A 20,304-nucleotide genomic window follows, 5' to 3' on the forward strand; every position below is an offset into this window, starting at 1 on the left:
ATTAATTACTTCAAAAGCTGAAGAAGCCTTCAGTAAATTCATCTTTATGACTTTGTGTCAGTATGTATTGATCTTTTAACATTCAAAACACTCCCTATAATTTCTGCCTCAGTAACAGTACATGACATGTCATTGTACTTAGCAGAATCAATATTCCCTCCCATCTCCTTTTCATTAAGTTTATTGACTAGATGTGAAGAGCATTGTTCCTCACATTGCAAGGAGGTGACACCTCTCTGCAACCCCAGGCCACAATTATATCAGACTACCCTTAAGGAATGATTATCTGAGTAATTTCATGAACCAAAACAACAACAAAAAATCTTTTTAAAAGAAAATCTTATTTGTCTTTCAATTCATATGATTAAAAACAACGTACAGGCCAGTGGTTCTCAAAGAAGGAGGGAGGAGTGAAAGACATTTTGCTGGCCTCCACACACATACATTCAGCTATGTCTAGAGGCATTTTTATTATAGCAATTGGGGAGGGGCACACATTTACTGTCATCTCTGGGATGCTACCGACATTTTATAACTCACAGAACAGTTCTGTACATCAAAGATATTCTTGGGAAAAAAGGTCAATAGTGCTAAAGTTGAGATGCCTTGATATAGAGATACTGAGTGCTTCATGAAATGTTTCTCAATCAATTTCATATTTTAAACAATTCCCTGGTCCTCTCTGCTTGATTCCATGTAGTGATGTTAGCAATACAAAAACACAATAAAGTTAATAATTACCACTAACTCTTCCATAGCTACTAAATAGATTTCCTGTGCAGTCCTCACATCCATCAATTTAAAGATCAAGAGTTTATAGCAGATAAGCAGATAATGGCTTTTAAGTTTGTAAGACAATTATGTAGAAAAGCTTTCATTTTATATAAGCTCATGTAAAATCTATGATTTATTAATTCTGCTTAAAACAATTGTTATTTCTATCAATATGAAGTTCAGAATGTAGTAAATCCTGTCCCAATACTCCCATTTCATCAACACTACAAACTTATTCAGGGGAAAGACTATAATCATCAATTTTCTTTCTAAAAATTAAATATCTCTTTCTTCCTACAATATTAAATCTGCATATTTCTGCCAAGGCACTCCTATCCATTCGACACTTACTATTTTCAAAACAATGTAAACACCCCAGAACACAAAAGTAATCTTTCACAAAAATGGGCATGGATCAGTCAACTGTGCTTGCTCACAGAAAACAATTACTTTTTTGAAGAGCATTAGGTTACAGATGAAGCATCCCTGTATCATTTTGCGGAAAGAATTATAAACATGGTCAAACTGAACATGCACAGAATATGACATTTCTTTGCATTGTTGTTTTAAGACAAACAAGGAAAACTTTTTAAGTATGTTGTATGTTCACAAAATGATGCCAACATTGTAATCCTGCCTCAGAATTTCCATAGTTTAACTATTACCCTAAGAGAAATATATGTAAATCATATGAGCACACAATTCACAAACATGAACTACTAATGGTTAACAAAAATGGTAGGTTAAACTTCATCAGTATTCCAGAATATGCAAATTAAAACAAAGACTCTAAACCTATAAAATGATCAGAGCAAAGCAGAAGAGATTCTTTCAAGTTTCTAGTGCAGACATATATTAAGTCCCTACTGTCTACATGGAATGTTCATCCAAATGGATATTTGAAAAGAAAATTTAAAATCACCTAATGGACAAATCTTTTATTTTTATTTTTAGAGCAAATGTCATGATTTTATACTACATCCATGTCCTGGTAGATGGGCTACAGCGAAAGTGCTCTGTTAATCCAGTTCAAATATATTTTCTACAAAAAAATAGTTATGTAGAAGTTTAATTTGTTAGAGATTCTATAAATAATGGTACGTTCTTAAAATTTGCTATAGCAAATTAACTTGTCACACAGGAAATGGAAGATCACCTCTTAAATTGTATTTGAGTTTAAAGCCCAAATAATCTCCCAATGCCCAGAACTAAATCTTCACAAATCCACTGTATGCAGTACTTTGGTACTTAAAAAATGAGGAGTTGCCACGGTAAAATATAAAATGTACTTTTCATTTTCTTTGGTTCAATCATTGAAAACCCCAATTCATGTTATACAGAAAGGCAGATCAGGTCAAATTTTACTGGGAAGGACTGGGAAACTAAATTTTGGTGCTTTTTGAAATTATTAGTTTCAAAAATACAGAGAAACATAACTTTTCTTAGTAGAAGCTGTGTATGCCAACTAATGCCTTGGCACATTAGCTTCTAGCTCACACCAAATAAATGAATCAAAGAAAAGTAAAAATGCAAAAGTATATGAACAATATCCTTACCTTTTTGTATTTAGTTACCATTTGGTTTCTCAGTGCAACATTTTGCTTGCCACCATTTCCTTACAGAGGTTAAGTCTAACAATATATTCTAATAACACAATTTCACTAAGAATATGGTCTCTTGAGCTAGTGTTTAAAGTATTATACAAATGTTTTAAGATCCCAGGTTAATATAATTATCACATCTGAAAGTTACTACCAGTGCTTTGGTATACAAAAAGAGAAACAAAACAAAAGCCAGTAATGGTTTAACAATACTACAAAACAGGTGGGTTAATCAATGCACTCACTCATTCATGCTTTCCACCACCCATCCCCCAAGAAAATAAAATACATATTTTTCATACTCACAATTTTAAAAAAATCAAGAAAAATGTTTTCTTCAAAGAATTATTCCCCCTCCATTTGTTTTTCTGCTCTTAAAAAGAGAATTATCTGTTAGCAGCAGCATTTGCTGAATGAAACATTTCTTGAGATAAAGTTGCATGGCAGGTGGAGAAGAAATTTTGCCACCTGATTGCATAGTCATTTGAATTTGACTGCTAAATCTTTCAAAGTATTTCCTTCCACCCTTAAGAAATTAATTAAAAACTTGAGATGGTAGAAATAATTTTCATTGTTTTCCAGATATATTCAAATTATACATATAACATAGAATTCTAAAGATATTAATAACTTTTCTACTGTCCTTCATCACCCCTCCCAAACAAAACTTGAATGTTAGACCACAAGAATTTTTGCAAACACACATACAGGCTCAACTTCTGTTGTGAAGATTTAGGAGAATATTTTAAATGAAAATCAGACTTAGAATTTCCAACTCTTGAAATGAATTAACATCTATAAAATAAACTTGTCATGTTCGTTGGGAAAAAACCTTTAAATCTTTGAGCACTGAAAGATCTGTCCTCCAACTAAAGTGTAAAATGTTATCAGGTATCTTTATATGAAGAAATTACAAATATCATATGAACCTCTTTTTTTGGAGATAAAAGAATTTTATTGTCCATCATTATGTTATACAAAAATCTAGAAATAATAGGTTTGTACAGGAAAACTATCAAATGAATAGTAAATGAGAGCATGATAGCAATAATTTAAATGTGCTTACCCCCCCCCCCCATGATGTTAGGATTATAAACACTTCAAAGCTCATGGTCTGGTGTCAGGGTGGTTTTTGTTCACTGGTCAAAGCTCACCATAATATTAAGGCCTTCAAGTGTCTCTGATTTCTCCAGTGGCTCTTGGCAAAACTTTTGAGGTCTTCAAGAAAATTAATGTACTCCTGGTGCTCCAGGGCTGTGCTGAGTTCCACCACCTCATCTGCAAAAGTGTTGTTTACCTCTCAGTCGGCAAGGAAATCCATTCGGTGGTCATACAAGGCCCAGTCTAAGGACTCTGTTTTCAGAGTATAATTAGTCTTTCCATTCAGACTTGCCAGTGGTTTGAAAGCTAACTTCCTTAATAGAGAAAATGTCACTCTCCGCTTCCTCTTCTTGTCCAATCTCATCCTCTGGATACTGACAGTCTAGTACAAGAGCTTTCTGAATATCACTCTTCCTAACTTTAACCACACAATTGGGAGTGGATCAGTTCAGGCTCCTGTTCTTCAACCTTCTGCCCTTCTGAGGCCTCTTCCTCACCATCAAATGTTGGTTGGATGCTATTGTTAATGTTGAAAGTGACAGTAATCTTTTCCCAGCAACTTTCTGCACGAATTTAGCTTCTGTCCCGTTCACTCCAGACATCTTGGGAAGGGACTTATGCTTCTGGATTTTCTTTTCTTCCTTAATTTCATTCGTCAGGAATTCCACAAAAGCTTTATCTCCTTCCATGCTCAGCATGCGGCAGCCAGAGATGCAGGGCCCAGAAGGCTGCAAGAGGCCTGGCTGCTGCTCCAACCTGGCTCACACACAGAGCAGTCTTTAGGGCCCAATGCTTGGCCCCGGGTGCCCACTGCAGCAGTTGCCAGAGGCAAGGAGCAGGCATGACAGCGCAGAGGCAGGCTATGGCAGCACTGGGGGCTCTGGGAAGGCAGTGCAGTAGAGGAAGCATCCCGAAATTGGTGGCGCACGTGTGCGAGAGCAAAGGACAACCCCAGCCAAGGCCTGAACCTCTTTCAAGAAGGCATAAATTACTTGCTGCTTAAGATGCTATAAAAGAACGTATCTCCTTAATGTGGTGTTTGCCTAAAAGGATTCCAGAGAGACAAAGTTTTAGATGGTTATTTGTATTTTTAATGACATAAATATAATTAGATATCTATCTGTGTGAAATGATTTCATTAATGGAAACCTTTACCATAGGTGATATTTTATAAAATAGCTGCTATCTTCCCAAAGCTTTCTTTTCTGATGTAGCTATACCAGAGTCCACCAAAGGTCAAGGTGGTAGGATTATACTATACGATGATTTTCCAGAGTAGCTATTGCACATACTTCTCAATTGTCTGTCAAATTTAAAATTGAATCACACTAATTAATAACTCATGTTTATTTTAATATAAGAATAAGATCATTTACCCAGCACCTGCTATGTACCAGGCATTGTGCCAGGCACGTTGTAGTATGGTACTTAATGCTCATGACAACCCCATTCTAAAGACAGGGAACTGAAGCTTAGAGAGTTTAAGGCCTCACTATGAGTCTGATTTTGAACCCACTTCTGAACCCAGAACCCACATTGTTCCCAGTGCACAAAACATAAAAATTAAAAATAGCAGATAGTAGAAACTATAAAAACGTAATTCCTGTTTCAACACTTAATTTATCAATACAACAAGGATGTCTGAGAGATTCTGTTAGAGGCAAGTGATTTTTTTAATTTAATTAATTCAGTATTAACACACCTGCTTTGTGTGTCAGGGAGGGGGATAGAGTGGAGGATTGTTAATAGTTATTCAGTACAATTAAATAGGGTAACTATGGTTGACAGAATAAACTGAGTGTTTTGAAGTAGCTAATAGAAGATTTTGAATGTTCCTAACACAAAGAAATGATAAGTGTCTGAGGCGGTAGACATGTCAATTACCCAAATATAATCATTACACACACACACACACACACACACATACACACACACACACTGTACCACATATATATATGTGCAATTACTATATCTTATTTAAAAATGAACATATATTTTAGGCTGCGCACAGAACATACCCGTAATCCCAGCTACTTGGGAGGCTGAGGCAGATTGCTTGAGTCCAGGAATTCAAGATCAGCTAAGCAACACAGCAAGACCCTGTTTCAAACAATAAAAATTAAAAATATATTTTAAAAATAAAAAAAATCATGGAAGTTATCCACTTTTACTACTCCATTTCCATAAAAACAATGCCAATGCTAAAAATTTCTATTGATGCATATTGAGTGAGGAGATTGAATGTCCTAAAATATAACTCAGATTAAATATAGGGAGAATTTTCCATTATTGGTAACAGCATTTAAAAGAACAGATTCCACATTCCAATGCCAACCATCACAATCACATAAATAGCACTATGATACAGATAAGAGAATTGGGCTAGATCAATGGAATGATAAATGATATTCCTTAGATAATTATAATAGGATGAAAGTTAATTATCCAAACTGAAAAGCATATGCACTGAATATCTCAATCCTGCCCTTGAAAAACTTTAAAATTAATGTTTGTTCCCTCTACTTACCATATTTCAAGAGTTTAGTTTCCCTTCATCCAGATTCTACTAAAACTATATAGAGTCTCACAATGTTAACCAATTAATTCTTTTTTTAAAGTAGTTGGACACAATACCTTTATTTTGTTTATTTTTATGTGATCCTGAGGATTGAACCCAGAGCCTCACACATGCTAGAGGAGTGCTCTACCGCTGAGCCACAGTCCCAGCCCCCACATAATTCTTCTATTTAGGAAGACTGATTTATCTATTATTTTTCACTATTAATATTTCTTGGACTATTCTGGTGGAAACAAGATATGTAGACAAGCAGATAGACAGATTGGTAAGTGGATGGATGAATAAGTTGGATAGATGGATGGTAGGTACGGAAATAGAAATAAAAAATTTTTAAAAAGATATGTAAGAATTCACTCTATTTCCTTAAGTAGGAATAAGCAAATAAGAAAAAATGAATTGCTGAATATTGATTCTATATTGACTATGCAATCAAAAAAACAAACAAACAAACCAAATCTCAAAGCTTTTCTTGTCCTTAAGAAGCCACATAAAATAAGGAAGTGTATAAGCGACAGTGTTTTGTTTTAAAAATATTGGGTGTTGTATCTGTTGTATTAAAAATATATGGCTGATTTGATACTGAAGTTTTTCGATATTCATTGAAATTAGAGAGGCCTCTATGTGGGAAGATGGTGATATGATGTAGGTTGAGAGAAAGCATGTGCTTCCATTGTTGTCAACAGACCCTCTCACAATGCACAGAGGAAATGGTTACAATACTCTGGCTGCACATAAACCCTCTACCACAATCCTCCACCCTACTGCTAACAGCATGCCTGCTCATTGAGAAGTGTGACTATACCTACAGCAATAGCTTGCCTTCTTCAATCCCAGAATGAAGAAACTGGAACAGGCATTTAAATCCCTCCAACACCCAGGCCAAATTTTTCTAAAGGAGTTCTGCTTCCAGATGATATGTTAATCAATGTGTCATTTTACTCCCATTATCTGTAGCTTACCAATTCTGAAATGTCACTATTGTGCCATGGTGTGTTTAAATTGAAAGTCATGTTATAAACAAATTGGGTTTCACCTGCCTAAAATTTCAGTTTTTTAAATATTCAAACATCCAAGTTATCCAATTTTAGTGTTTATTATAAAGGCAGATTTCATACACCCAAAAACAATTAGAAATCACTGGGACAAATCCATTTGGGAAAAGGAAAAGCATTAATAAAGTACTTTTAAAAAGATAAAGAAAATCCTGTCCTTTTCTGAATTTCCCAGTTATATTCAACTTCACAAAGTCAATAATTCATGACCAGGTCTTAAGGGAATGTTTATTTCTCTCTTAAAGTAAACATACATCCACATAAACAAAAAAGTAAGTCTTACAACATAATAACCATTGCATTCCATGTTTTAATAAACATAATTTTCAGCTCTAAGAGTCCCACTGAATTTATGTATTCAAAGCCCACAATAAATATCAGAAATCATAGCCTTCAAACTTAGCAGCATCTCTAATTATATCAATGAATATAAAAATTTCAGTATGAAATCAATCATATGCCTTTAATACAACTGCCAGTATTGTTTAAAACAAGGATGAATAATATAAAAAATGGAAGACAGGCTCTCAACCTCATAAGTTTGGGAATTCCACTTAGGATTGTTCTCTCAAGTTCATCTCACATATGGGGCTTATGGAAGCAAAGATTCTAAGTTGTCATTTTTCTCCTTTTTTTATATCTGTCTTACAATTAAAGGTACATTACATTACATTAAAGGGTATTTTTTTCTTAAAAACTTTGTTATAAATGTGAAATTATCCTTGTGTACTATTCTCTCCAGAAAGAAACATATATATTGCTGGCCTTAAGCTATTTGTTAGGAAATACAAAAATCCATACTATCACTTATAGTCCACTCATCTATTCAAAAACAATGATCATACTTCAATTTTATAAATGCAGATTTTAATCCTAGAAATGGTATTGGATTTTTCTCCTAAAATGCCTTCCAGACCATTTTACTACACTCCTTAGAAACTATTTTAATGAAGATTACTACAGTGCTAACTTCTAGATCACAAGTAATTTCATATTCTAGCCACAGTAAATTGTGTTAATGTGAATAATGAAAACTGTTCTTTAAAAACTCTTTTATAAGTCTTTGTCCATAGTGCATTAATTCTAAGGAAGGAGTCAGTTGGGCAAATTATTTTTGTGCCATGCATTAAAACAATTAAAATTTCTTAATAAAATTTTTAATGTTTCCCTGGAAGCCAGACTGGTGTATGGGGTGGAAGAGAGATGCAAATTATAAATCACTGGGGAGTTTATTTGTTTGAGAGTAAGATTTTTTTAAGAAATACCATGGGCTCTGGTTTATTAGGTAGAAATGACATCACTTATACAGACCATATCATTTGATGAGATATTACCATATGTATCAAACATTCAAATTCTTGATTTAAGTGGAAATTTTAAATAAAAGATAATTGGAGCATTTTGGGTTGTATGAGTATGTGTTTTGAAAAAGCATCCTATTAATTGTGAAATAATTAAGTATAACCTTAGTTTGTCTCAGATAGAAGCATTTATTTCTTCCTTCAATATAGACATTTAAACAATTGTTTCACACCTAAATTATAATTTCTGACTCTCAGATTGGAGAGAAGAAGCAGACAAAGGAAGTCAAGAGTCAACCAGTAAGCAAGAATAGCAGGGAGTTGAGGTGTTAAAAGTCTGCCCAGCTACTTGGAAGATGTTATTCCAAAGTCTACTGCACTCGTCTCCATGAGCTATTTCTTGAAGTTATAATCATTTTTAAATCTTCAAAATCCAGTCTTTTCATAGACTCAAGATACTGTACAGGGGAATGCATTTCACTACATATTTCTTAATGGCCATTCTGGAAGCTTGGTTAGTCAAAAGAAATTTTAGGAATCTCAAATGTATCTGATGTCATACATTCAAGAGAGACATACAAAGAATATTTTGGATTTTTTAAAAATAATTTTAGTTGTAAATGGACATAATACTTATTTATTTATTTATTTATTTATTTATTTATTTTTATGTGTTGCTGAGCATCAAACCCAGTCTCTCATGCTGTGAAGCAAACATTTCACCACTGAGCTGCAAATCCAGACCAAATATTTTGGATTCTAAAAAAAAAATTGTTATCATCAAAATACTTGTCATCTTTGACCACTGCTTCTTCCCCATCTCTCATGTCTAATCAACTTTTTTTTTTTAATTGCAGATTGACCTCGGGGGCACTTAACCACTGAGCCACATCCCCAGGCCATTTTTTTGTATTTTGTTTAGAGACAGAGTCTCACTGAGGTGCTTAGGGCCTCAATAAGTTGCTGAGGCTGGCTTTGAACCTGCAACCCTCCTACCTCAGCCTCCAAAACCACTGGAATTACAGGAGTAAACCACTGCAGATGGCTTCAACTTTTAAGTACTACATCTCTCTAGAATGCTTTTACCCTTCACCTCCTCTTCACTGCCTCTACCATACTTCTAGTCTCTACTAAAAGTTACTTGGATTTGGTTATGATTACAAATTTCATAAACATTATGGCATAGCTTTACATATTATGATTATATTTATAGCTTTGACTATAAAATGATTGATTGTAAATCATTCCCTTGCTCAAAACTATGCAATGACTCCCTACTCTCTAAAAAACAATCAAATCCTACACTCTTATATTTAAAGTTTCTTCACCAAGCTCTCTCTGATTCCACATTGCAACAAATGATTCAAAAGAAATTATATATATATATATATATATATATATATATATATATATATATAAAATTAGAGAATAAACAATAATATAAATTAATATTTCAACGTAATAATTTTTCCTTTAAAGTACATTGCTTATACATATTCACAGCTATGACTTTTTGTCTATTGCTAACCAAGTAATGTGGAAAAACCATTTTATTTAAACATTTTTAGTAGAAAATTCATTTCATGTAAATCTAATATCTGGTAATCTTATAATTTAACTGCATTGAAGCACTTTAAGTATAAAAACTTCAAACATAAGTAAATGTGGATGATTTTTTGAGTACTAATTTTAAATATATTTCTTCTAAACCCTAGTCAGGTTTCTTTTTCTCCTAGTCAGCCATTCTTTTTATCAAATTCCTCACATCAAACACACTATCCTTTAAGTGCAAGCATACTAGCTTCAAGATATAAGTTGTCTCAAATAGTTTTCTCTGATGTGAAAATAACTCAAATAACTCCTAATTTTAAGAGTAATTGCAACCTTCCAGCAGATTATAACATTATTTTCTTTATCAAATTACAATTTGGTGCACCATAACTAAGTATTTTTGTGACTGCCAAACTATTTCTAATGAAACTACTTCCAGTCTGTGCTTGCATCTGAATATTTATCATCAACAATGAATAGAATCTAAATTTTGTATCCATTCTTTAATAGGAGAGATACCCTAAATTATTACTCTTCAGTAAGATTGTGATATATATATATTTTGAAGAAACCCAACACTATTAAATGAATAGATATAAACACTGCTACAGACTTAAAAACTAGCCTCTCTAAATTCACTCATACATTCAACATTCATTCAGTAGCTGCTATATGCCAGGAATTGCATTAGGAAACAAGAAAAAAAAAAAAAAAAAAAAAAAACAGCAGTCAGGATACTTGCTAAGAGATCAGCATCAAATAATTACTTTCCAAAAGATTAACTGATATAATAAGATAACATTATCTACCAACAAATATGTTGTATAATTCATATAAACAATAATAACAATTAATTGCAAATTTTGTTCCCAGTCCATAAGGGTCTCAGTTCATATTTAGCATATAAACACTAAATTTTTTTTTAAAAGTCACATAGTTTTTCTTACTACAATATTAAAGGATTATTTTCTTCTGGATCAGGCTATATGTAAGTCTGTCTCAGCAATCAAATAATATCCACTATTCAAAAAATAAACTGCTGATCTGGCCAGCGGCGTGGGCGGGTGGCGCAGGCAAGTGGGCAGACCCGTGGAGCAACGTCACGGGCCCCAGGCGGCCCCACTGGCATAGCGACTGCTCATGGCCTGGTACCCCTGGCCCCTCCACCTGGCCCCGCAGCTCCGCAAACCCGTGCATTGTCCAGAGGATCCGCGTCCCCATTAAGAATGACTGAGGAAGCATGCCGAACACAATCAGAAATGAGCCCTTGAACCGGACCCTAGAGAGGATGATGTGGAGAGTAAGAAAACGTAACTGGAGAGATGATCCTAAGCTTCAGACTTGAACTCTGATGGAGATACAAGACTGGCACCTGAGCCAGGAGCAGGTCCATCCCAAGGATTACTGAGGGCAGCAGAGGCCACCACAATAGGCAGAGGTGATAGACTGGTGAGCGATGGGCCAGTGGATATGCGAACCTCACACAGTGACATGAAGTCTAAAAGGACACACTACACTGCCCTCTGCAAGCAAGTGATGGCCATGCTGCTACTGAAGCAAGATCTCAGTCCTTGGTTGCAGAGCCTCATCGCAGCTGGGGAGAGGGGTGCTGCTTCATGGTGGACAAGGATCATAACTGAGGGACATTTCCGTGGGCTTTCTTCCTTTCTTTCTTTGCCTTTAGTTTACCCGACACCAGCAGAAAAGTGGACCTCGGGGGCTGGCTGTGCTTTTGGCCCCCTCCCTCTGCCCCCGGAAGGCACACACAGTGGGTTCATCTTGGACACTGTGACACACTCAGGCGAGGCTGGCTCCCAGGGCTTCTGAAGTCGAGCGAGGCATTTCATTTTCCTTTTTGCTTTTCCCCATCTTAGGTTCCCAGTCTTCCACTGCCTCCCCAGATGGCAACCTATAGGTTGAAGAGTGTGTGTGTGTGTGTGTGTGTGTGTGCGCGCGCTTTCCTAATCACCTCAAGATAGGAATTTAAAGTAAACCGCACAGGTCCAGGGGTCCCTGTCGTGCATAGTGTAGTCCCACCAGGCCCATACCCTGGAATATGGTTCACTAATGGTGCCGCAGTCCCCCAACAGAGATGGATGGCCCAACCCAGATGACTGATGGATACAGAGACAGCCAACATGGCTCTTGTTTCAGCTGAAAGCCTCCATTGCTGCTCGAGACCCCCAGACTTCCCACACGTAGCAGAAGAACAAATGCAGCCAGACCCAGTCAGAGACCCAGGGATTCCCCAAGTGGTGCGCTCCCCTCAAATCAGGGAGGAGAGCATCAACTGGCAGCGGCATCCAGGAACCTGAGCAGGAAGTTGGGAGGGACGGCTGCTGTGGGGTTTTTGTTGTTATTGTTGTTGTGGTTTATTTTATTATTTTTTTTTCCTTTTCTTTCCCTATATTTTTGATGGACACAATCTCAAGCCACCCTGGCATGTGCACCTGTCAGTGAGCGAGCACAAGTGTGTCCAGATGTGTGGCCAGCTGCTTTACCCCAGACTTAAGGATTTCCACTTGGGTTTAGTTAGAGCCTATCCTTAAAGCTGGGGGTTGCTGTCAGGGTCTGCTTTCAGACTTCTTTTCTCTCAATATTCCCCTTTATAATCTACAGAATGTTTTTTAAAAGGATCAGGTCTGCTTTTAGTTTTATTTTTATTTCTTGCCCTTCTCCTTAAAAATTGGTTCTGTGAGGAAAGGTATAAGCCATTCTGCGTCTACCACACACTGAGCCACCCCTGTGCCCATGTGAGGGAATCCCACGTACATGCACATCTGTGTGCCTACAAGAAGACTGGGCACTGCTATTCCTAGTTCTTCTCCAGCCCATTTTCCTACTGATGCATTTAGGGACTTTAATTTAAAATCCTTATTCTGTAGGACCACCTTCTCCAAACACAACTGCTACAACATTTTAATAAAGGCTGATTTAACCTCCCTCCCCCAAAATAAACTGCAACTATACTTATATGAAATAAAGACAAAATGTATGATAATTCAAAAAATGGCAGCATTTAATTGCATCTATTTATATACTTCAGCAAAATATCTATGAAAAATATGTTAACCAGACAGGTCTCTGATCTACTGAAGACCAAAATTTTGGTTCCAGTTCCCCATATTTCTGTTTAGCTGTGAATCATTCAGAAATGATTAGGCACACATCCCTTGAAGGAAAAATGTTCATAATAAATGAAAAATTGATTCATCCCGGCGATGCTAAGGAATTATCTACTGTATCATCTATTAGCAACCTATTCCATCCATAGAATTTTAAAATTTCCATTTTCAATATTTTTATCTTTAGCTACATCAAACTATTAATTTGGAACATGTTTCACCATAGAACACAAGAAAGTTCTGATGTGATCATATCTATAAAGAGAGACATATTTGAATCTTACAGTAAACTGATCTTTAACATTAACTTGTAATACAGTTGATGAAATGGTATTTTTTAAAAAATGAAATATAAAGTAAGATTGGGTTGAATCATCAAATAAAAGTGTACCTAGGTGGAGGAAAAGTGATTAGACATTTCAAAGTACAACCAAAAGAGTGATTTCTAAAGTGCCTTTGAGCTCTTGAATTCAAAGAGCTCTTAACAAGATAATTATGCTCTTTTTAAGATTTCAAGGTCTCATCTCATTGATTGGTGAAACACTCTATATTTTTGAAACCAGAAAAATGAAAAATTAAAATAGAAGATGATACAAGGAACCTTGAAAATCATGAATAAGAATCATTTAAAATTTTTGAAACACCTGCAGTGAGAGATTTAAATGTGGGAAGGAAGAAGCAAGGGAAGAGTCAGAGGGATAGCATAAGCATTAGTTTAGCACAACTATCCACATACCCTAGACTCAGCTTGCCACTTCATCCATCATTCTCCTCACATTTGGTTCTTAAACTTTTGGTACTCAAAAATACAGTATTTGAACTTTTTGCAATTGTAATCAAGCCCTTGCAATTCCCATGATAAGAAACAGTGTCTAGAGAGGTAGACAAATTGATCTGAGTTAAGAACTTTCCTACATTCAACTCCAAGTTGAGAAATGCCACTTTTCAGGCTAGAGTCACTTCCTGGTGAATCAGGTTTAAAAGCTCAGAAACAGTAGCATACTTGCTCATCACTTGTTATTTTACAGCTCCTATTTCATTCAACATTAACTGAGTAACAACCCAAATTTTAATATTTTCCCCACTCATCTGCCAAAGACCAAGTATTGAAGGGCCAACAACCATATAATTGTTTGGCACTGTTATAGAATTAGGTAAAAAAATTTAAGGTTATTGAATTCCTTTCCTTTTCAAATTAAAATAAATCTATTTTTAAACTGACACATATAAAGGTTTTTAAAGTGTTTGCAACAATCTGTGTCATTTCCAAAGATGTGAGGGAACATTCAGGTTGTAAACTATTATTTTATAGTGGCCTTTGTTTCTTTTAAATTATTTATTGGTGGGATTCATTATGCCACATTCATACTTCATAATTTGATCACTCTCATTCCAAAGTACCCCTGATTTGCTTGCTTTCCCCTATTGATGTCCCTTCTATAATTATTATTTAAATGCAATATATACGTATATATATGTACATATATACACACGTGTGTGTGTGTGTGTGTGTGTATATATATATATATATATATATATATAATGCACATATAATGTATTAACTTTATATGTACATGCAGGATTCACTGTGGTACATTTACATAAATCAAGCATAATTTGGTAGATTTTATTCACTAGTATACCCCCATACATTCTCCTTCTCCCTCCCCCTCAAGCAACTTCATCTATTGGTTTCCCTTCTATTTTTCTTTTTGAATTCCTTTTTCCCTATCTCTAGCTTTTTCATAAAAGAAAATATTCAACACTTGACTTTCTGAGTCTGGCTTATTTTGCTTAGCATGATGTTCTCCAGTTCCATTAATTTGCCAGCAAATGCCATAATTTCATTATTCCTTATGGCTGAGTAGAATTCTACTGTTTATATATACCACATATTTTTATCCATTCTTAGGTTGATGGGCACCTGTGCTGGTTCCATAACTTGGCTATTGTAATGTACATAGCAGCCTAAATATTTTTTCTGATTTTTAACCTTTTTAAACAAACTGAAAATGTTTTAAGATAGAAACATAGATTCCTTCAATTTTTCTTTTTTCAGTAATGGAGAGTGAACTGAGGGGCACTCTATCATTGAGCTACATTCCTAACACCACCATCCATCTTTATTTTGACACAGGGACTCACTAAGTTGCTGAGGTAGGCCTTAAACTTGTGATCATCCTGTGAAAGCCTCCTGAGTAACTAGGATAATGTGTGTGCCACAACACAACTCAGCTGAGTCCTTCAGTTGTTCGATACAATTAACACCGACCAACTGATATTATGCACTCACTTTTGTACTTTTCAAAGTTCTGATGTCAATGGAGTAATTTTGAATACTTCTATTTTTTACATCAAATTTTATTAAGAAAAAAGAATTCTGTGATTTTATTAAAAATGTGGCACTACTACTTATTAACTTAAAAAAGATATGGATCATACAAATTATCACAAAGCAACCTACATCTGAAGAAAGCAAAGAAATACCAAAGTTTTAATGCCTAGCATCTTAGTTTTTACTCATTTCTGCATTGATGTGATTATGCAAAAATAAATATACTTCCTGGAAAGAGTGGTGCATGCCTTTATTCCCAGCAGCTCAGGAGCTGAGGCAAGATGATCATAAATTCAAAGCCAGCCTCAGCCACTTAGGGAATCCCTAAGCAACTCAGCAAGACACTGTCTCAAAGTAAAAAATAGAAAGGTCTGAGGATGTGGCTCAAGGTTTAAGTGCCTCTGGCTTCAATCTCTGATATTCCCACCCCCCAAAAAAGTAAAAGTGTTGGGGAAGTACCATTAAAATAGAAGAGACATCAGTAGAGTAAAGGGATTGTACTTATATGTAAACAGGGAGAAGACTTACTTTAAAAAGTTTTGGGATAACATCATGCAAGTTGCTTAGCCCTTTTACAGCTGCACTCAATAAAGAGTATTATATTTAACTAAGCTAAACCAGCACATTTTTACATTGGGAATAAATATGTCTCATATGAAATTGAGAATATCTGTTATACAAGATAAATTAATGTTTTAAACTGGTTTTGTTTATATTTCCCTTATTGAAGGATTTTTTTTTTTAACTTCTCAATCAATAGTTTAAGAAGCACTCTCAAAACAAATTGGGTATTTTCTTGTCTTACCATATGATAAGTGAAAAAATGGATAAAAATAATAGAAAACTTCATCATAGCAAGTTATTCCAGTAAAAAATTTTCAGTGTAAGTGGAAACAAAATCATTTTATTTTAAACGAAGATTTCATCCTGTATTCTGGGACCAAATTATTGCTTTTTGGAAAGCAATATGTGTACCCTTATATGATATAAAAACATCTAAAGAATAAATTTTTCCCTGCCCAACATGAAGGATGGCATTCTATTCTTCTTGTTCAAAAGATTACCATTAAGTTTAGGCATAAACTTCATTTTCTATGCTGTAAGATAGGCACTTTGAAATTCGGTACCTATCTCCTACTTATTTCTCCTCATTTATTCCAGACATGATTTGCTTCTATAATGTTTTCATTGCCCTTGCATCCATCATCAATACTAAAATTACAGTAAACAAAATTTTATTTAAACACTTTGTCTTGGTTCTGAATTTTAACAACAGTAAAATAAATAATTTAATTCTTTATAAATAAAGATAGTACAGGAGATGAAGAAGTGTCTTTCTGAATGGATGCAAATCTATATTCCTAATACTCACAAGAGTTATGCCTGACATATAATAGTGAGTAACTGCTAAACATTTTGAACTTAATACAAGCTGAGTGCAGTGGCATGCACTTCTAATTCCTGCGGTTCCAGAGGCTGAGGCAGAAAGATCTTGAGTTCAAACCAGCCTCAGCAATAGTAAGATGCTAAGCAATTCTGTCTCTAAATAAAATAAAAGATAGGAGTGGGGATGTGGGTCAGTGGTCAAGTGCCCCTGATTTCATTCCCTGGTGCTCAAAAAAAAATCATGTCTCTCTCTCTCTTATATATATATATATATATATATATATATATATATATATATATATATATATATGATATATATATATATAGATATCTCTCTCTCTCTCTATATATATATATATATATATATATATATATATATATATAGAGAGAGAGAGAGAGAGAGAGAGAGAGAGGGAGATGGGCACGGACATAATGATAGTTTGACTTGTTTTTAAATTTAACATTAGTGTAAAAGTGATATACATGGAGTATAAAACACACTTCTGATTCTGAATTTTTTCCTTTTCCATAATTAATCATATGTGGTATGATAATCTTTTAGGATGCCAGGCAGTGACAGCAAAGATGCAGATCCCAGTCAACCACACCATCTTAAGGATAAATAACCAACATTCTGCATTGTACTGTATTGGTAGGCTGGACTGTTGAGTAGATTAGGTGTACTAAATGCATTTTGACTTATGATATTTTCAACTTTCAGGGTAATTGAAAATGAACTGAGTACTACTGAAATTGTATTATTTGTGAACCTCTTTATGTATGGATTCCCCAAGAATATCAGGTTTATACCACCTATTTCTCACAGTCTTTCTTATTCATCCCTCACCCCCAAATTTGGCTCCACAGAGGTCTCACCTATATATGGTAAATGTCAAGTTGAATGTTTGGAATTCTCAGTAACTCTGGATTTCCCATGATGGTGTGAAAATTTGCAATTATGCCTTTCTTCGCTCTGGGAGAATGATGTGGTTTTTGGGAAAGTGGAAGCTTATGTAAACGCAAGACACATATAACCACAAAAATAATGAATCTACATACATTATTGCCAAACAAAATTCTTTGAAATATCTAAAAGCAACAAGAACACTAGCTATCTTTAAGATTTAATAGTGTTTTGTTGTTGTTATTTGATAGTGTTTTTCAGTTACATTAAATGGTGTCAAGAGGTCTTTCAAATATATGCAGGCTGGGGTTGTTGTTCAGTGGTAGATCCCTTCCCTCTCATGTATGTGGCACTGGGTTTGATCCTCAGTACCACATATAAATAAATAAATAAATAAATGAATAAATAAATAAATAAATAAATAAAATGAAGGTTTAAAAATATTTGCAATAGGGCTGAAGACAAAATTTTAACTTGTACTTGCACATGCCTAAGCAGCTGAAAGAATAAACACTGACAACAAGGAGCAAGCAATCCAGAGAAAAGTCAGATGACTAGGGAACTAGACATTAACAGTTTTAATAAAAAAGAAAAATAAAAAACAGCAGGTACAAATATGATTTTGTATTAATCATTACAAGTCAAGATTCATCATTTATAATCCAAAATTTAGAATTAATTGTGCTTCCTTTATTGCTTTCATCATCTCAATGTTCTACTCAAAAACCTTCTCTACTTATTTGTGTAGATGTATTTTGTAGGCTCCACTTTCAAGGGCCCCTTATCCATATCTCTTGCCTTTGTAATGAACCCTATTTTCCATCACAGGCTGTCCCAGATTTGTGCCAAATGAATAACAATACTTACCAAGAACTGCCATGAAGATATGAAAAAAAAAAAAATACACAACTTGCAACTCTGTGGAGAAGAATACACAAGAACAACTTGGGGGAGGGAGGTGAAGAAGAAAGGGAACTATGAAAATCTTTTAGCCAAGGTTTCCCTTATGAAAATATCTTACACAGTGGAACTCTCTTTCTTCAACCCTTATCCCACCCCATTATTGGTCTGTACTACTGTCAAAAATTCCAGCAATTACAAGTTCATTTGAGCTAAGCTAAAGAGTAGGCTGTTAAAATTATAGTAAGTACAGCTGCCAGAATGAGGTAGCTATCAGTCATTCACACATTATCCTGAATGAATTCAATCAAGTCTCTTTAAATAGCAAAGAGCTGTTACCCTGAGGGAGTGGGGAAGGCTGGAAATGAGACCCAGCACCCTCAACTCTACTGCTTTTATCAAGGTAATTAGCAGCACAGAGGTCTTGGGATATGATAGAGAAACTGAGCTGTAGAACCAAGAAACTGACATGTAAAAAGTGGTGTAGAGAGGGCCATAGGCTAAAGACAAAGCTTGACTTCCTCTATCACTTTATCTTCTTGTCCCAAATCCACCACAACTTTTCTGACCCTCTGCTTCTACAGGCCCCAGAGCTCAGACCAGTGCTGTCCAGGGCCACTTTGACTACTTAAGTAGGTTAATTACAGTATCTTGGGCTGGCTCAGAAATCTCATTATCATGTATATAATCTCTAAAGTCCTAATAATTTGAAAACATATCCTTAGAACACACACTGTTTATGGGAACTACTTGTCATTTTCAACATATAACTCCTACCCAAACACCCTAATTAGACTGGTGTCTTCTGTTTTGCAAATGTTACATGTTTTTTATGTCACCATCCATTGAACTCATAAAATATCTCCCTTGCACAGATTGTGGTTGCCCTTCTTTCACACAAGTTTTAATTTTTCTTCAATTCCAAATCAAGCTCTACCTTTTTGAGGCCTAATTAGATTACTCCAACACTCACCAAATACTCCTTTTTCCCTGAACTCTTACAGCACTTACCACACAATGTTCATAGTTATTTATTCTTCAGTGTGTTCACCTTAACTTTCTGAGTATAGACTGTGAGCCAGCAGTCCACAGGCAGAAATCATCCATTCATCTACTTAAGCATTCAATAAGTATATACTTTGTACCAGCAGCTTGCAAGGTTTCATAGCCTAAGGATCGTCAAGTAGTCACAGGACCATGAGATGTGCTATAATTGGGGTATTCTCAAAGTGACATAAATGCTGGTGGATGGCTCTAACTGGACTAGGGTAGTACAGGATTGGGGAAAGTTTCAAAAGATGTCACCTGAGTTGAATATATGAGACTAAGCAAAAGTGTATCAAGAAGTTGTTAGCCCTCTGAATTTGGATGGGATGAAGCAAGACTACTTAGGGTAAAATTGCAACTGTGACTACATAAGGTCTTAAACTAAGGCAATGGGATTGGGGGACATTCAAAAACATTTTTAGGAGGTAGACTGTACAGGACTAATAGACCAAAAATAATGATAATGGCTATCATTTATTCATCACTTACTAAGTTCAAATCAATGTTAAAAGCACTTTGTCAAGGCTGGGGTGTAGCTCAGTGGTGAAGCATTTACCTGTTATACACCAGGCCTTTGGATCTGATTCCCAGCACCATAATAAAAAAAAAATGCTTTATCCACTTAATCATTTGACTTAATCCTTACTGC

The 20,304-nt window shown here is 35.1% G+C and overlaps 1 pseudogene; it reads right to left on the bottom strand.

The window, feature by feature from the left end:
* Window positions 1-3,525: 3,525 nt before the first annotated feature.
* LOC124099240 (complement component 1 Q subcomponent-binding protein, mitochondrial-like) lies at window positions 3,526-4,385 on the bottom strand (annotated as a pseudogene).
* Window positions 4,386-20,304: the final 15,919 nt, after the last annotated feature.

This window comes from Marmota monax, unplaced genomic scaffold (assembly GCF_021218885.2).
Source record: "Marmota monax isolate L192 unplaced genomic scaffold, Marmota_monax_Labrador192_F-V1.1 WCK01_AAM20220418_F8-fsc00889, whole genome shotgun sequence".
NCBI classification, from domain to species: Eukaryota; Metazoa; Chordata; class Mammalia; order Rodentia; family Sciuridae; genus Marmota; species Marmota monax.